The sequence below is a fragment of the Nyctibius grandis genome, chromosome 19, assembly GCF_013368605.1.
Source record: "Nyctibius grandis isolate bNycGra1 chromosome 19, bNycGra1.pri, whole genome shotgun sequence".
Classification (NCBI taxonomy): Eukaryota; Metazoa; Chordata; class Aves; order Nyctibiiformes; family Nyctibiidae; genus Nyctibius; species Nyctibius grandis.
The window spans coordinates 2,588,912-2,608,811 of NC_090676.1; positions in this window are offsets into that span (position 1 = coordinate 2,588,912).

Genomic DNA, 19,900 nt, shown 5'->3' on the forward strand with positions numbered 1-19,900 from the left:
TCACTTTAAATGGATGGGGTTACATTATTCAGTATTTGAACTGGGACAAGTTCCCTCTCTAAAAGGTGCTGAACAGGTAGTTACAGACTGAAATGACGCTTTCATGCTCAGTTCGGAGTCAGGAAATCGTCCTTAAATGTTTGCATTTTTATTTTGCAAAGTGCTTTGAGATCCTCATGTCAAAGGCAAGGTAAATGTGGTGTATTATCTCGTTATATCCTTGAAAACCCATCCAGTATGATTTTGCCCTCTTTTTATTTCCTTAGAGCCTCGTGGGCTCATTCTTCTACTTCCTTAACGCAAAGCAATGGCTAATGACAGTGGCCTTGAATGGGTGAGTAACGCCGCTGGCCTCCATTCTGCAAGAGTCATCACACCCAGGGCTCCTGCAGCACCAAAGATGGGCACACATTTATGTCAATTAAAAGGTACTTAAAAGAGTCAGAATCTTTTTTTTTTTTAATTAAAAATGTCAGGATTCAAACTTTACATGGGATTTGTGGTGGCTCCAATTCCCCGTTGGCATGTGTGAGGCGGCACCCAGGGGATTCGAGGTTTCCATGACATCATACGGTAACTGTGAGCCTATCAGTTAATTAAATACTATAACCATGTATTCTAGTTAATTGATGCTTCCTTTACATGGTTTATTGTGCTGCAAACTGGTATTGCTTCTGTCTCACTGAGCAAACACAGAGAGGGAGAGAGAGAAGGAGACGGTGGGATGCTCCAGCTCGCGGCTGGGGGAGAGGGAGCTGTTGGCACGCTGTGCTGTGCCCAGGGGCATCCTCGAGGAGAGCCCAGCGTCACCTCCTTGCCAGGGGTTTGAGGTGTGGTCTGCAGGTCACATGGAGATCTTTCATGAATGAGCTGAGCCGAGCCTTGGGAATGAATCACAGGCACAAGCAAGCTGTGCCTTTTTCCAGGTCCAGCTTTGTCTTGGGCTTCTGTGATCCTGTGTGCACAGACGAGGACGTGCAGAGGAGGGTGCTCCGTTATATTTATGCAACACACAAATGTGACATCACCTCTGTGATAACTGTTCTGCAGGAATGTGACTCTGCCCAGGCCAGGCTCTGGGTTGTAGCTGGACCTCCCGCATACTGGCCTTAAGTGAGGGGAAAAAACCATCATCTTTGTATTTTTAGCAAATAAAAATATTTTAAGTCAGGAGATCCGGCCTGATTGGGAGGTGGTGACATAACGTGATCTGGCAGTGGGATCTGACCACTGACCTCCAGCAGCACACCTCAGCCTCCTGCACCTTTCCTGAAGGGTGTTAAATCCCTCAAGTAAAAGCAAGCCCAGGTTGGCTGCTGTGGTCAGGCCACCTGCAGAAAAGGGCAGGGCACATCACCAAGCTTGCCTAAAGAGATGAGCACGGTGTTGAAAGATGTGCCCAGAGTGAGCGTGACCTTGTCCTCTGACAACACAACAGTGTTAGAGTGGAAAGGCGATAAAAATCTATAGTCACCACAAAAATGCTATCTGATATCTGCCCATTTTCCCTGCCCTGGTCAGCTCCTGGTGGCAAAAGTCCAGGGCTACCTTATCCTGCTTGTGTGCATCGAGGCACACTCACCTGCCTGTTCTCCTCAAGCTTGAGACTCGACTACTGCTGCAAGGAGGAATGAAAATATTTTCATTTAAAGGATTTCAATCCAGAATGTAATTCCAGCAGCATTTTACTAGGAGATCATTTGGCTTGTAGTCTAGGACTGACAGATATTTCTCGTCTCCTGTTCTGACCTTCTGCTGTGCTGGGGTGATTTGTGTGCCTGTGTGTGGGAAGGAAAAGGGGATTTGTTCAATGCTGAAGCAGGACTGAGAGCATTTGATTCACAGAAGATGAAACAAAACCCAATTTTAACTCAGACTCCAGATGTGAAACTCAAAGACACATCTGTGCACTGCCGTGTCCGTGCTGATACTGGAGATCCTAAAACGTGAGACACTGTCAACTTGGCAGCAGGAGCATTTGTTCACTTAAACTCCCAAGGAAAAGCCATTACAGATATTTCAAATGAGAACAATTAAAGAAAAAAGTGTCATACTCTATATGCAAACCAAACACTGGCTACCTTCTCTCTCTCCTTCTTTGTCCTTTTCTATGCTCTGACCTCTTCATTCTTACCAAATGTATAACTTCTCATCTTCTCTAAAAGAAGCTGAGATACTTCAAGTATGATGAGAAACATTTCTAAGGATGACCTTGTAAGGTTTGCATGTTTACTCTCTCTCAGCAACTTCCAGACTGAGTTTTTTTTCAAGCTTATAGTTCTTGTCTGCTTGCAGCTCCATACTTCTGGTGAGGGGAAGAAACACAAGAGCTGCCTTCCCCAAAATGTTTGCTTGTTGGTGCTGGCCTGGCCGCCTTCTAAAGGCAAAGTGGCCCCAAACCTGTGAACAAATACTGCAGATGAAGCCAGGTTCAGATGGAGGCGTGGGGAAATGCAACAGATTTATGTAGTATTTCAGTAATACCCTTCCGAGTTACCACCTCTCTGATCCTACCACCATGCAAAGTGCTGCCGTGGTGGTGCACTTTGGGAAATGGTGCTGTCATCTATTAAAGGCAGGTATTTTTTTCTTTAATTCTCTATAGTGTTGCCTTTAGAGGCCCTTCTGTGTGGCTCCTTTCACTTCTAATTACTGCACTAGGAGATTACAGTGTGGTGCTGGCGACAGAGAGAGGAAGGGGGAGGAATGGGATGGTGGAGAGGGAAAGATTTCTGCGGTAATTTGCATTTAAAGCTGGCACTCAGCATTATATCTCCCTGTTCACCCATTGTCTATAAACATTTTAGCTCTTCCTTCTGCCTCATCAGAATGAATTAAGCATTTTCATTGCACCACCAGCCTAATTAGAGTCATTTACTATGTTGACACAAAGGGTTTTTTTATGAGCATCTCAGCTTTAATACACTACAGCAACATTGGAAACCTCCGATCAAAAGGTAAATGTTTGGGGGTCAGAGATATTTTTCAACATTCTCCCAAGAATACAAACAAGTTCCTGGAGAGGTGATGTGCACGCTCGTGGCTCTGCCAGGGCTGTGGCACGCTTGCACTGGTGCATTCATGTGCTTCTTTTGCCTCACAGTTGCACTTGTTGAAAGGGCTTGGCTCAGTGCAGGGGTGGCTTCATGTTCTGTGAATGCCAAGCAGCACAAAGGGTTTGTTGGGTAAGTGGGTGAAGTCCAAGGGCAGATACTTGGCATGGCTGGAGGGGGTACAGAGGGGCTACTCCGGATCAGAAAAGTCTGTGCAAGTTGAGCACATTTGACTTACGGTGCATCTTGGGGCTTCCTTGGAGCTGGAGTCTCCACATGGGCAACGTATGCACTGAGGCGTGGAGGTTTTAGATGGGTCTTGGTGTCTTGTTGGCTGCAGTATCGAGTGAGGCAATGCATAGCCTCTTGCACCCACCGTCAGGACAAGATAGCAGGATGTGAAACCTGTTTTTTGGTGCCCACATGCACACCAGGAACTAAAAAGAATATTGTGTACTTAAAGCTGGAGGCACTGCTTTTGACTCTCCCTACCCTGATTTTCAAATGTGTGTGTTATTAGCACAGGAAAGTTGTCATTCACAACCAAACCCAACAGAGTGAGAACTGGTTTCAAGTTGATTTTAAAGAGTTCCTCTTTCTGTCCTTTCCCAGTTCACATTTTCCCAGTGTCACTTCTCTCATGCAGGAAATTTTTTTGGTTTTGCCTGCTTTAAGGGATTTGGAAACCCCTACTCGGGATCTCCCGGAGTGGGGATTTTTCAGACAGGTCTGAGGACAGTATTCTTCTCAACACCTCTGGGCAGACTGCTCTTGGTACCTGACCATGTGCATGCAGAAGTTGTACAGATTTGTGAGATAAAACTGACTCAGCTGTACAGTATATCATCATTTTGGAGCGTAGTCATCAATCACAAGAACAAAGATGTGCAAGGGCATGACATACGCAGGACAACCAAGAAAATCCTTCCATACTTGCAATTTTGCTAGCCTCCAACTTGTCAGCGATGTGTTTGATGGCTGTCCAGCAGACCTCTGGAGTCAAAGGTGACCTCAGGTCTACTCTTGTATGAAGTTTCCATTCTCCCTGTATTGGAGAAATACCATCCACCACATTCATAGATGCAGATGACTACAAAATTTATTGCTGAGAATCCTGTAGGGTGCCAATACCAGTAAAATGTTGTGGGACACTGGCTATTTATTTCAGGTTAGAAGTGAAGATCGTGGTTGTTCAGATGTAACATGGACTTTGTGCTCCTGTGGTGTTGCAAAAGGTCTGAAACAACCAAGTGGGGTATGCAAAGAATCAGGATTACCAAAGAGGTATGGTGAGGGCTGGTCTGGTCCAGCACCCTCTGTCCAACAGTGGAGTGGCCTCCTGACAAATACAGCTATTTTTTTTCTGTACCTCTGCTTACTGACATTGTTTCATTATGCTGTCACCAGGTATAGCGAGATCTTTTAGAACTAAGTGGTTTTTTAGAAGGGATGGTTCTCAAATAACTTTTCATCAGCTACAGACTTTGTCATCCTGCTGTTTGTGACCTTTTCCAGGTCATTTGAGCAAGATGAGCCCCAAGATGCTTGGGTCAATCTACTGGCAACTTTACCCACTATGAAAGCTTTTTCTCCCTTTGACTTCCCATGTTGCAACTAATTATGAATCTAGAAGGGGATATTCCTGCTTATATCACGATAGTTCGGTTTCTTTAGGAGCTTTTGGAGAGGGAAGCGGCCAGAAGCTTTTCAGAGATGCAAGTGCTGTGTCACAACAGTGTCACCTTTGTGTTGGGTGAATGAGTCACACCTCACAAATCTACCACAGATCTTGGGAATTTGTGTGTGTATACATAATTGCAAAAATTTTTTTCTAGCTATGCGAGTCATATTTACAAGTCTCTTGTCCTTGGGTTCAGCTTTGGAGCCCTTTTAAAAATTGCTGTGACATTTCACATCTTTATCATTCCTGATTTCTTCTTGGTTTCCTTCTATAAAGATGTACTTGCCCAAGGCAAGGAGGCCATCCTATTGATAAAGAAGCCTGGATGTGCACAGAAGTCTTGGCTGTAGGCTTGATCCTCAAAGTTTTGAACGGGAAATGTCCCCGGGTGATCTGGTTGTTCAGGTTTCTCACAATCAGTGCCACTATTCCGAGGAAATCTGGTAGCCATCTTACCAGAAATCCTACAGACTGAGAAAGCTGTTTGTTACCCTAGTAATAAAGAAATGGTTTATAAAGCCATATTTGAAAAGTGTTCATCAAAATGTTTGTTTGAAATTTCATAATGAAGATTATATTTTTTTTAAAAAGCAATTTTCATAGAATCACAGAATGGCTGAGGTTGGAAGGCACCTCTGGAGGTCACCTGGTCCAACCGCCCTGGTCAAGCAGGGTCACCTAGAACCAGTTATCCAGGACCTGGAGGATGGAGGACTCCACAACCTCCCTGGGCAACCTGTCCCAGTGCTTAGTCACCCTTGCAATAAAAAAACATTTCCTGATGTTCAGACAGACCCTCCTGTGTTTCAGTTTGTGCCTGTTGCTGGGCACCAGTGAAAAGCACCTGGCTCTGTCCTCTCTGCACCCTCCCTTCAGGTATTTATAGACGTTGATAAGATTCCTGTGAGCTTGCTCTTCTTCAGGCTAAACAATCCCAGCTCTCAGCCTTTCCTCATATGTGAGATGTTCCAGTCCCTTCATCATCCTTGTGGTCCTTTGCTGAACTCTCCCCAGTATGTCCATGTCTCTCTTGTACTGGGGAGCCTGATCTGCAGGTGCTGAAGTGATGTTCTAAGCAGGGGAACAGCTTTAATAGCTGAGGTTCCTCCAGTAGCCATCATCACAACTATGGTTCACACCAGGAGATGTCTGGATAACGTCTCTTTTAGAGCAGCTCCTTGTTCTGTGGTGCGCAGGTCTGTCTCTGACTGAAAGCTCAGTCCCACCCTGGCTCTTGCTGTGTAATACAGGCATTGCGCTGCAACAGTCCATGATATCAGCTACCCTGTGTTTTACTCTGTCTAAATATAATGTGTAGCAGATGTGAATTTAGAGTGGGGACAAGGAATTAACTCTTGGCTTTCTGGACTCTTAAGGAGCTTTGGGGTTTTTCTCCTATTTAAAGCTATTCTTAAATGCAGTGTTTGCCTGCTCTGCAGGAATGGCATCAGTTTCTTGCTGGTTTTAATGCTGTCTGTATGTGGCTGTGTTCATTTTCCTGGCTGTAAGTGCTTTTATCTTTTGGGATGAGGAGCAAAACATCATAATCTTCTAGGATCCTCCTGCCACTAGATCCTAGATCAGTCCTTGCTCTGCCTCTCCCCATTCTGTGCAGGGACTCGATGCTGCTGCTATGCCCCCTGCTCCATGGGGTCAGTGCTGTCCTCTTTCCTATGAGCTGTGCAGCATGGCAGGAAGCAAGGGGCACCCACAAGGTAGACCTATAATCAAAAGTGTGTGAATTCATGTATCTCCCCTCTTTGAGAGCTGTTGTTACCTTACACACTGCAGAAAACCCATTTCTTCCCCTTCTCGAGTGCCATGGTGGAGCTTTTGGAGTGTTCCTATGTGTGCACGTATGTGTCCATGTGTAGACACACAGAAGCTGGCCACAAGCTCATTCTCTTCTAGGAAATTAAATACTTATTTCCGTAATCCTGTGAGGTCTAGATAAAGCCTGATGCTTCCCCTGAACTCCTTAAACCAGTTGCTCCACTTAGACGTGGTCGTGTCCTGCGCTTTGCAAGTTAGGGCCAAACTGCAGCCAGAGCGAGTAGTTCCTACAACACGGGAGAGCAGCAGGACAGCCTGGAGGAAAAGCCAGATCTTATAAATATATCCCTGGGATCACCAAAGCCTCGAGCATCTCTAGCTACATCTGCATCTAGTAATTATTGTACAAACTACAAGGAACGGTGAAGTGTTGCTTCAATTTACACATTTTTTGGCCTCTCTGCATTTGTTTCTTAGTCAGAGACTAATGGGTAGAGCACTGGACTGGAACCCAGGAGACCTAATTTATTTCAGGCTGTGCTACCAGCCTGCTGGGGAGCTCTGACCGAGCCTTTTTCCTTCCTCTGCTGTTTCTTCCCCTCCATAAAGCGGAGATAGCAATAGTGAACTTGTTTGTAAAGTTTCTGATAAAATAGCACCAAGTAAGACTGAGTATTAATAATGTAGCCCATCGCTATGAAAAATTGATTTTAGGCACCCAGTTGTTAGAGGAGCTGGTTAGTTGCTGCGTTATTAAAGTGCCAGTAGTAGGGGCAGAAAATTTTCCTATTTTTTTTTTTTAACCAGCCTGCTAACTGCTTTGGATGTCCATGGACCAGAAACTCGGCACTGGGGCTAACGTGGCTGATAACAGAGCCTGGAGGAGGGGGGAAGATGGAGGGAGTAAGGATGGGGGCTGAAGAGGAGGGGAAGGTGTTAGAGGGGGAATATTGGATGGGAAAATAGAGCAGAGTGGGCAGATTGGAGAGCGACAGATTGTGAAAGCAGGGGAGAGAGAGAGGGGAGACGAGATCCTATTAGACATACCATGTGTGTGCATGCATAGAGGGGTACGCAGGGAGGAAGGGACGCGGCGTCTACTGTAATGTTATTCAAGCAATCACGTGTATTGCGTGTTAGATAACTCCTCTGGTTGGTTGGCATTGCGAGGGCTGCAAACGTGTTTTGCTTTAATCCCAGACACATCACGTTTGTAATCTCAAACGCATCAGGCTTTTCCTGGAGGGTTTTGGGGGGTTGTTTTTCAAGAGTAGATAGATGCAAAAGTTCAGGATCTCACGGCTTTGGGGTGCTCCTGCTCTTGGTGATTTGGTGGGTGTTGATTAGCTGTTAGATCGCTAGAACTGAACGAGGAGGAATTTATTCTGCCTGGGAAAATGGCTACTGCCTTGACACGATGTGCACAGGATGACTTGCAGGGGGAGTTTGGGGGGAAATAGCCTCCTGGAAAATATGGCATAAAAGCAGATTAGGAAGCCCCGAGCCCTTCTCCTAAATTGTTAGGAGAAAATCAGACTTAAAGGGTCTGAATTAAACAGGCAAAACATCAGAAATGTCGAAATAGGACTCAAAACTCTGTATTGACACCATCAGCCTTTATTTACCCCAGAGTGCAGGAATAAAAATTCATAGAGGCATGATGAAAGGCTGAGAGTATCAGACAGGAATTGAGAGACTTAACCCTGAATTTACTGCTCCTACAATGGGTTTGCGGTCAGAGTATTTTCCATTGTGCAGATATAGATTCTGGGTTTGTATTTTTGTGATTTTTTTTTTTTCCAAAGTTTATAGAATTTGCCATACCTCTTAGAACCAGAATAGCTGCTGTTTACTGTCGTTTATCTGTGTGTGTGTATGCATGCACACACACGCACATCTTTGAGCATTTTTTATCTCAGTATCATTCACAATATAAGCATAATAATCATGTGGTTCTTACTCTTGTGTAGATTTTGAGCTAAAATGCTTTTCACAGCTCAGGGATGCAAATTTTAGCCAGAATAACATTTAAAAAAAGAAAAAAAATCCTCCTCCAAGTAGAAAAAGAGAATTTGATTCCCATGGAAGTGAGATGATAAAGAAAATTGGCAAATTGTGGGCAGGTGCTGGGCAAGCTTCCTCCATATGAATTTGTTAATGTGTCTTAATCCTGACCTGCAACACCCTGCCTGGCTAATGTGTGGCCTCTCATGACCAGGAATTGCAAACTGCCGAGTTCCATGGCACTGGGGTGGGGTTTTGTCTTTTTTTTTCTTTTTCTTTTTTTTCCCTGTACTGTAGGTTTCTGACTACACTTCATTTGTGACCCAGTTAAAATTTGCATCCAATTCTCTAAATTTTTTGTAAGAATGGAATTATTCTACTTTTCTTTGTGTGTGTACACCTCTGTTTGCATATTGCCCCCTGTGAAGAGATTTCCACTGCACGTAGATAAAATGTATTATTTTCAAAAATAGCCCCCAATATATATTTCTTTCAATTGAATGTGGCAGCTTAACACGTTCCCCTTCTTTTTGTTTTGTTGTTCTTTTAATTTGTAAATAGATAATTATTTGTTGTAGTTTTCTTCAGATTTGGGTAAATGAAATGTGTGATCCCGCGGAGCTCAGCGTTGCTATGCAGATTTCTGATTTTGATGGCAGAAACGGAAAGCCCTGAAAAGAAGGGACCGCGCACACCAAACCGTGCCTGCGATCTCATCCTTCCAGCAGCGTTAGCCCAAGCGACTCGTACTGTCCAAACAGGTGCTAAATGTTTGGTTGCAAATGAAAAGATTAAAAGTTGGGATAATGGCGTTAACAGAGGGATGATGTACACGCGGCGAGTTTGCAGAGGAATCGCTTGTGGTGCTCCCAGAATACAACTTGCGTAGGAAAGTGTTGTAATTCCCTGTGTTCCCCATTTCAGTGGCATGCTGGAAAAGCAACTGTCTGTTTTTATGACTATATAGGTATAAAAACACATAAATATGTGCATTATCCAGCAAAATAATAGAGAAACCTGTATGTACATGGAGTTTATATAACAGAAATTATTTTTTAGTTAAAAAATGATGCAAACTTTCCCCACTCAGTGATGCTCCATCTCGCTTCATTCCTCTCCTACTACTTTTTTCTCCCTTTTTGCTTGCTGAATTGCACGTACAATATTGGAAGTCAGTGTTGTCCCTACCCCGCTGTAGGCTCTGCCTTTTTCTGCGCCTTTTCACTTCAGTTGCTGACAAAGACACGAGCCCAAACGCTGGGTGATTATGTTCAGGTTTTGCAGTCTACCCATCAGATATCTTACAACTATTAATAACTCCCCTCCAGGAGAGTCATAACTATCATGTAAATACATCTTTCTCTGACACGGTTCTGTATACATAATACAAGAACCTGAAAGAGAGTTTTCAAAACAAGCCAAAGAACATGATGAAAATGAATGTATTTTCCCAGGTTAGGTTGTAAGGGCTGAATTCACAAATGTGGATATTTTTTTTTTTTGGCCAACAATTTTTCATTTATTTTTAATTTAATCACATGGTTTAGTTTGCAGGCACATTCTGAAAAATGATCTTTATAAAATATGCAGTCCTCTTCGCAGTCTTATTACATCACTACTGCACTGGGAGAAAGACATCTCTCTAAATTGAAAACCATTTTTAATGAATTGTTGTTTTATTTTAGGATCCCTTTTAGGTTTCCTAGAACATTCGGTCGGAGTCGTCCATCTGAAGGAATCTTGATCTAACAAATCAGAATAAAAAAATATTCCGCAGCCCTTGACCTGGCGTACAGCAGCTCCCTGTGTTATAAAACAAAGGGCTGTGGTGATGGGGGAGAATCCCACTGTGAAGTAGAAGATCAGCATTATTGCTTAGCCATGGATTTGGAATTAAATCGCATGTGAGATTTAAAAATTTGATGGAAATCTGTGACCTTCTGGCTTACCTACAACTGTAGTGGAAGACAGTGACCCCAGAAGAGCGTGATTTACTGGTGAAATAAAGGGAGCTGTAAAATCTGAGTAGGATGGGTTATTGTCAGTAAAATGCATAAAGACAAGACAAAAAAAAAAATCTAAGCCCTAATTGCCAGTGTAAGGAAATACAGAGGAGGAAAGAGGGAGATGAAGGGGAGAACAAGAGCATCCCCAGTGGCAAAATGGTTAAAAGAGACGACTAAAATCCAGCAAAAAATCAAGCAGTCAAGTAGTTAATTGACTTTGCTTTAATCAGCCCAATGAATATTCATTAGTGTGCTGGTCCTAATCATGGGGGCCATGTTGTCCGCATTTAGCAAGCGCACGCTCAGCATCATGCATGCCTCAACAGCTTCCCTTCCTCTCCGCACTGACATTAAATTTAGAGGCTTTGCGCCTTCCCAGCTCGCGGGGAGCGGGGATTGGCCCAGCTGCTCGGCTCCGAGATGCCATAGCAACCCCTGGCTCGTTGCCTTGGCAACATTTTTTTTTTTAATTTTTTTATTTTTTTTTTGTGAGGGCCTGAGCCAGTAATCCATAGGCTTAACGTCGAAAATGTGCCTTTGTGGGGCATGTGTGTATAGATATAGAGATGTAAGGGAGAGATTGAATGGGCGGAAGGCGTGCGTGTCTTCTATTGTGCGGCTTTAACGACAGGAGTGGGTTGTGGGATCTCCTCCTTGGCTCGAGCTGTGTTTTGGGTTATGGGCTTTACATCTTTTTTTAAAAAAAAAAATGCAAAATACACCAGCTCCCTGGCTGTGCAGTTCATCTCCAGACCCATCCAAAGGGAGGAGAAATATTTCTCTTCGCCATAATTCCACCCCCCTCCCCACCCCGGAAAGAAGCAGCGACTGCTTTAAGAGATATAGGACCCTATTATTCACATCGAGTCGAAGTTCCTCCTCCTGAAGGAGGTGGGTCTGGAAACGAGCTGCCCCATAAATCATTGGAGAAGTGCAGGCGTGAAACTGGAGTCACGCAGCGGTGAGTGCGGCTGCCGCTGCTCACGTTCGCCGCTGCTTTTCCCTTCTTGGGAGCGGGGGGAGGCTCCTGCCGGAGATTGGTTCAGCCAACGCAACTCCAGCCTGTTAATATTCCAGATGTTGCTGGGGAAAAGATGATGTCCTGATCCCAGTGTTTTAGGAGTAGCTTGTGTTTCTGCCTTCCTGAAAGCAAAACATGAAAAAGCAGCAAAGTCCCCAGCTGCGTCAGACCCAGCATTCCTGGCTTTAAAAATAGAATTTAAAAGGAAAAAAAAAACTAATATATTCAAAATGCCTGCAAGGAATTTTGGAGCTGGGAAATCCAAATGGTTATGGTTGTCTGGTAAATAAAGCTCATCCCTTAAATAAAAAAAAAAAAAAATAGTCCTGACCCAGTGAGGCATCATCTCCAATGGAATAAAACAGCTGCAGGGGAAAATGCACAAAAACAACCTGTCCTCTTTGGGCTCGGGCTGTGAGTGCACGAGGCGCCTGGTGAAGCACTCGGTGTAAAGATGAAAGCTGCACAGGAATCCAGAAATAGCACTGCAGAAGATTAAGCAATAGGTGCTTTCAAAAAAGCATTAGTAATTTCCTAATATTCCCTTCTGTCGTTGGGGTTTTTTTTTTTTTGTAGGTCTTAAGATAGAGCAGAAGTGGCTACAAGTGAAAAACTAATTCAGAAGCTGTGAGAGGAATCGGGTTTGGTCTCTGTGAGAGTTTTTTTTAATGTTTCTATTATCGTTATCTTAAATTATTCACAAGTGTCATTTTGAGCTCACGGTGCAGGCACATGGTTTAATAAAAGCACATGAAGAAGGATCCTCTTTATTTCAAAAGAGAAAAAGGGGAGCGTTGTCCTCACCCCAGCCGTGTGTAACGGGACAGGTCCTGCTGGCTCAGCATCATGCCCAGGTCGGGGCCATGGCATGGGAGAGGGGGCTGGATTTTTTTGGCCCATCAGGAAAATATTTTGCAATGATGCTAAAAATTTTAGGGATATTCAGGACTGGTTTCCAAAGTAGTTGTAGGGCAGCATAGGAAGGAGTAAACTTTATTTTGTGCGTTGGCTGATGGTCCGAAGACCAGTTCTGGCCAACGTGGGTGGGAAATTGTGTCTCAACATCTGCACATGAGAAGATAAGGTTATTCAGCCTCCAGTTCCCTGTCAAACAGAACTACTGTGGTTTTCAACATTTGTAAGTGTGAAAGGAAGAAATCTGCCACCCACGACCAAATGTCAAAGCTGAAGGCTGGTGGCGTGATCTCCGAGGTCTTCAGCAGCTCCCGTCTGGCTCAGGCAGCCCCGCTGCCATCCTGAGCACGGGCCACTGGGGTCATTTCTGACAGGGAGAAATGGAGACTATGGGGGAGAGGGGTTTAGGATGTGTTTTAGGTTTGGATGTTTGTTTTTTTTTTTAATAAAATGAAATCCATCAGTAATTATAACTGCAAGAGCAGAGAGGAGAGAAAGGAATTGTGAAGTGCATGAATCGAGAAAGGCCGCTTTAAATCAGCTCTATCAGAGTCACTGGTAAAGATCATTTTATCCCACGAAGCATTGAGGCAGAAGGAGTCATAGGATCTGAGAGTGGCAGAGCGCTGATGTGAGACAAAGAGCTCCTGGGGAGGGAGCGAGGAAGGAAAGTAGGTTAAAAAAATATTTACAGTGAATTTCCAGGGGAAATTTTAAATCTTGATAAATCCATCTTTCTAAAAAAAGTTGTTTTGGGAAACCTCTCAAATATATTTAGGAAGTCCAGACCAAAATAATCTAGAGAAAATAATTTATACCTCCCTACTGAGTAGTATTCATTTTAAAAAAAAATCATAATGGGAATAATTTTATTTTTGTGATCCTATTTTGTTGATTCAAATCTCTGAATGGAGTCTCTCTGCTTCCATCTGGTTAAACTTTGAGAGCTGTAGGTGGTCCATTGAAAAGACATGATCAATTAATGTCATATGGGGAATGTACAATCGAATGCTGTGCATTGTGACACTGTCCCTTAGGCTGGTAGTGCCATGGCCTTGGTTCCTCCTGTCGGTGCTTTCCTTCAGTTTGAGCGTGGTTTGTGCTGGTACAAATGCCTGTACGATGTGTGGAGGTGAAGGACAGGACCCTTCAGCTTGGAAATGAGCACGGAGGAGAGATGAGAGTCAATGAGCAGCCACTCACAAGGGAAAGCAGCTCACAGGAGCTCACAGGACCCACCTCTGCTCCTTCGCTCTGCGTTGGGAAATGGTCGAGTAGTTTGCCGTCGTGTTGGTGGAACTGGAGGAGGTTGCCCTGATTTGTATGAGCGATCGTCCTGAAAGTTGTGCTGATGGTACCTGGAAATTAATCTTTTGCTACCCTTGTGTGGTTTTTATTGTCCAGTCGGGGAGCAGAAAGATATGCTGAGTTCGGTGATAAACTACCCAGGTGAATGTGAGATGTCCCAGAGCGGTTCTGGGCCAGGCCTCAGCTTCAAATGTGGCAAATGGTGAGGAAGGAAGGAAGGGGCTGGAAGGAGAGGAGCAACACTTGAAGTGAATAGAGATCAGAGCACTAATATTGTCCAAAAAAAACGAGGACATACCTGTGATGAATATTTTTTGCAAAATTTAATCTGATCAGCTGTAATACTACAGAAAATTAAAATAAACCATAAAACATATGAGGCTTTTTAAAAATGATATAATTTCTTCTTTTGATTTGTTCTTACAATATTTTTCTTTTTTTTCCCTCTAGCTACAAAAAGCCCAGTGAGGCAGTCCCTGTTGGGCAGAAAGAAACCCCCAAGCCCAGCCAGCCAAAACCCAAGGTAAGCATCGATTAATTTTTTTTCCTTCGTTCCTCAGTTGTCGGTAACTCTGCTCTCTTTAAATGAATTCTGACCTCGGAGTGTGACAGTGTTGTATCTGCTGAGCCACAGAGCCAGTGTCTGCACAGGAACATGCTGCTTTTATTAGTGATGCAAAATTTGGGAGATATCCCTCCCCCGGTATGCCCGTTAAAGGTAAGCACACCACGCAGGGAGCAGATCTGATACGACTGCTCTTTCCTCTCAAAGGCTGCTTAGAAAAGCATCATTGCTGGTACCATTTCACGCCCGGTGCCTTCAATAAAGCTGAAGGCAGAGCAGGCAGGGAGCTGGAGGTCAAGGGGGAGGCTCGGCTCGATGCATCACACCGCCTCCCTCCAAATCTTACCTGCCTAACCTGCGATGCTTTTGCAGTGAGGCGACGTGCAAACCAATCCCCCTCTGCGATTAAAGATGGAAAAATCCCTTCTTTTATGCAATTGTGTCTTTTCTCATCTCTATTTTTGTCATTGGCTGACAGGGTGGGAAGAGAGAAGGAAAGGATGGGGAGGGAGGCACTAGGGAGAGGAAAATTACCACCAGATCAGGCAATTGAATTGAGAAGGGAGAGAGAAGGAGAAAACAGATGCTAATTCCTGAAGCTGTCCCCTGCAAACAGAGTTCAGGCTCCATTACAGGTGCTTGAGCTTGGTGAATCTGTGTCAGGATCACAAAGCCCAAACTTGAGTGGGTTTCTCTTCCAAGGAGAGCTCATCCCTTGACTTGATTCAGTAATGTCAGGCAGCATATTTCTGAAAACACAGCACGGCCACGGTGGTTGGTGCAAGACCGCTGCACCCCTGGATGTTTTATCCTAAACTCCCAGGGGCATCAGCCAGATGTTGCTGCTGTGCCTCCCAAGCGATGCTGACAGCAGTTGCAAACAGAGTTCAGACTAGGCTTAAGGAATGGGTTAGTCTGTGCCCAGCTGCCTTCCCTCAGCCCCGGTGTGCTCTGAGCAGGGAGACAAAACCTGTTCTCTTCTGCTTGCAAACCATGGCAGTGCTGCAGAGATCTTGTGTTTGGTGGCTTCCTGCTGAAATTGGAAGGAGGCCCAGTGCTTATCTTAGACTTACTGATTTAGGAAGTTCTCTGGAGGTTGAGATTTCAGAGAAGTTTGGGGTTCGTCTTGGAAGGGTTGGCTTTTTCAATGTGAACCCAGCTACTACACAGCTAGCTGCAAAGTCTTGAATCAGGAAGAATGTTTTGTTAAATCGGCCTGCAGAACAATGATTTTGGGAAACAAAACAGCAACAATGAGAAAGAAAACCCCAACAAACAAAATAATATTTATTTCTGCCGTGGCAGCTCTGTGAACTGAAAATGGGATGTTTTGTTTTGCTGGGCTTTATGCAGAATGTGATTGTATCCTGTTGCAGACAAAAAATATGGCTGGGCCTTGGAAGGGGGAAGAGGAGGGTGAGAAGATCTATGTCTGCAGAATCACTGATGCAGGAAGATCCAAGTGCTGTGTTGTGTCTAGTTGCATCATGTGTGAATCCATCAGCGACTTAAAGAAACAGCAAACTCGGTGCAACCTCTTACTGTGGTTTTTCCATCTGCTCCCTGATCCGCTGGTGATGAATGTTCAGCTTTGCTATCTCCTACCCTCGAGAAGTCCTTTGTGGGAGCTCCGGGTGATTTTTCTTAGCTGAAAAAATACCCAGGAATATCTGCAAACTTTTGTGGAAAAACCATTGTAAGATTATTACAGTGGCACGCTGCACTGTTGTTGTATCAATGAAAAGTAACATTTGTTGATGACTTTCTTAGTAGGGTGTCTTTTAAAATTTTTGTTGTATTCTAACTTTACACACCAGTAAGATAACACTTATGGGTGGAAAAGTAACTGCTTCAGCTTCCAGTTTGGACCTTTGGGTGCAGGTGTGGGACTTGCGTTTGTAATGTGCTGGTGGCGAGGTCAAAGCTACTCTGTGAAACTGCTGGTTGAGGTTAGTCTTAGGAAGAATTGTGCTCCTAAACCCTCATGTGTGGCTTAGTGTTTTACTGTAAACCAAATCCTTCTCTCTTACTTTGCTCCTTGAATCTTAGGAGAGCTGTCTGCCTCCACAAGGAATCTGTCAGCCCGTTACCGACAAGCTCATATCCACGTCTTGACCTGCTCACGGACTGACCGTTTTCATTTTTAGCCTAGTTTTTCTGAGGAAAGCAGTTCTGTACCATCCCAAGCAGTGTGTAGGTGTCTCTGTCTATCAGTTTCCATAATATTTCTCAAGTCTGTCAGCTAATTTCTGCCAGTTTTGACAGAGGTAGAAGTCTCAATGATATTTAATTCCTATAAGTTTTCCAGCATGGGCAGTGGGGGAGAGGGGAGACCCCATCACTGCTCCCCCTGAAGGGAAGGGAACTGTGCATCTCCACCTCTGTCAGATGTCAGAGACCCCACCTGGGTGGCCTACCTTGGCAGTAGGTATTTTGAAAAATCGAGCAGAAACACCACCAGTTCATTTATTTGCTTGCTCACTCATTGAAGGATTTGTTTTTCTAGATGAGCCATGGAGCGATGGCCACCAAGAAGATGTTTCTGGGGAGCTTTGGCTCTGTTGTGTGCTGGGCAGGTCTCAGCACACGGGGATTGGCGAGTGTGTGGTGGGAGCTGGGTCAGAAAGCTGGGTGCTTCTCTTTCTACCTGTCCAAGGACCTCCTTTCCCAGGCAATACATCATCTTCATTTGTAATGATTACAAAAGCCTGTTTTAACTGACACCTGAAATACAGCCTTAATTACTGTGGGTGGTTTCAGTATTAGTCATGTTGGTACCACATTGATTTTGGTCATTGTACAGGAACACCTATGATTTCACTGACCCATCATGAGAGCAAGGATAGTGCTTGACATGGCAGAATCCCCCAAAATGTTTTTCAATGACAGCTGTGCCCGTCCTGCCTACAGAGATCCTGTAGTGGTTCCACATCCACTCCATTGTGCTATCGTTTGTGTGCACAAGTATATTACTACAGAAGGACTGTTGTATTAGCAAAGGCTGTCCTCAGTGGTGGTAGTTTGGTTTTGTCATGGTAATACAATGCCGATACACTGCAGACACAAAAGTGAGTTCTGCATGGCTTGGCAAAGAGATTTTCACGTAGCTGCTGGGTGAGTCCATTGGTTTCTCAATGTTCCTAAACAGGAATGGGTCAATGGTAATTTTTGGGAAGGCAGATGCCCCTTGCTGAGCTCGTTTGACTATGAAGTGCTACACAAGACATACAACGTACATAGCATCCTCAGCCCCTCTGTGTAACTGCAGACTGGTAAAACTGCACAGCAGGAATGAGGACTCTCTTAATCCAGTGAATTTGCTGTTTAGCATGACCTGAATAATCTGATAGGGCTAACGTGATCTTCAGCACTAGCACTCAACTGCCTGTTATCCTCCTTGAAGCTGCAGGATATCAAAAATATCTGACTGGTTTGGACCAAATAAAGTTGCTTGGATAGCGCCTGTGTGTAATTTGTTTTTCAGTGACATTGTTCCAGGCTCTGCTGTTCTCAATGCCAGTAAGTCTCTGTTTCTGTGTGAACTTTTAGATAGGATCTCTCTTGATCATGCTACTTCTGTTGACCACAGCTGCCTGTTTGACATTACTTCCTTTGTTTTCTCTTTGGTGGGAAATGAAAAGCAGAGGAGGGCAGAGCCAGTGTAGGAAAGTTAAAAATGTGTCAGTAACTGCCTAGCAGCAGCCAGACTCTTTCCTCCACATTGGTGGATACATGAAGGTAGAGCCTTGATTGGTGTAAATTGCCATAGATGAGAAACTATTCTTATTCATTCACATTTATAGCAGCTATATGGATGTTTAAATTCTTCCCCCTGTTCAGCAGCACCATGACCAGCAACAGCAGAGAACTGGTGGGATGATGGATATGAAGAATTGGACCAAAATGTCTTCTCCCATGGCTGGTGGTCAGCTTGGTTACATCTTTCCCCACACAGTAACTGGCTGAGCGTGTGTATTCTTCCTCTCCAATCTGTCTTAAAGAAATAATCATGTGGGAAAGGGAGGTATATTTTTGGGAAGGGTCTCGTGTAGCTGCAGAGCTCTATGGCTCTGTGTGACTTGTAATCTACCCAGTCCTTTCTATCACTAATGTTAAGAGCTTCTCTGGGGCTGAGGAAAGGATGTTGATAAGGCGAACTTTCAAACCTAACATCCTTAAGAGGGCATCCAAATGCTGCACTGTACAAAGGAATTGAAATTAGCTCTAAATGCAGTTGGCTTTACCTGCTTTATGGAAAAGAGAAATATATTTTAAAAGGATGTGTTTCATGTGACCATGCTGGGTTTATCGAGTGCAGAAAGATGTCTCCTAACAATACCCAGGAAGATTACAGTTGTCAATCAGAGCAGAGGTCCTGTTCTTGCCTCTTTGCCTCCCTCCCCTGCTGCTCTGCTTTCCCTGGGCGTAGCAGCACTGAACAAGGCAAAGAGTGTAGAGAACTATTTAACCATCAAAAGACAGTGCCAGCCAAGCATGGCACTGAATTTCGGCTCCTAAACATGCCAATAATGAAGTTTTTAAAGGGAGAAACGTGCACAAAAGCAAGAGTGGAAGCCATCCTGTGTGGTCCCATAAATGGTACACGCTTTCCTCCTGGGGCTTCTAAATAGCACGAGGGCTGCTGCGAATTGGGCAAAGCCCTTCTTGGAGCTTGAAGGGCTCCTGGAGCTTTTCAGCTTATTGCAGGATCCTCAGAAACCCTCAGCATCCTCCTCTTCTTGGCACGGCAGGGTCGATAAAATCAGATCAAGGCTTAGCATTTCTAAACAAAAGGGAGTGGTTAAATGGGCTTTTGAACACTGGAACCTGTCCAGCTTGTTGGGAGGCAAGGCCTGGAGAGGCGGGGGTGAGGAGAAAGCGCAAGGTGCCAAACTCGGAGTAGAGTGGCACTTGTGAGCAAAGTTGTTGGAAAGTCATTTTGTTGCTTGTGTTGTGCAGCGTGTGTGTGTGCGGAACAGATTGGCAGATGCCTGTGCCCACGAAGGCGGGCTGGGGGCCGGGGGGAGGCTGCTTTGGAAAGGTGCCAGTTGTTCCATGGGCTTTCTGCCATCAGGATTTTTTTTTTCCTTTCCTTTCCTCCCCATCCCAGCCCCCAAACGCACACGAACAGGCTGGCAGGAAGAGCATGCTGAAAAGGATCTGACAGTTTGAACAACACTCGATGACTTAGTTTGTTTTCCCTGACTTTGCGCCAGCAAGCAGGTCTATGGATGAAAGACTTTATTAGGCTTTTAAAGCCACTGACACAGGTCTTTCTTTGACCTGAGGTACTTGAGAAGAAATGAAAACAACGTGTAACTTTCATGGGGTTGAAAGACTGCCCAAATCGAAGAATGCGGTTTACAAGGGATCCAAAGTATCACAAAACGCTTCCCAGGGTGAAGCGCAGCAGAGCGGAGCGGGGGGAGACCCCGTCCTGGGCAGAGGGAGAAGACGTTCAGTCGCTGCTTGTGATGAGGAGGAAAGCTGATCCGACTAATTAGGATATTACGAGATGATCGCATCCAGCAGAAGGTGCCATAACTACTCATCAGCCTTCTGGGTATCCGATGT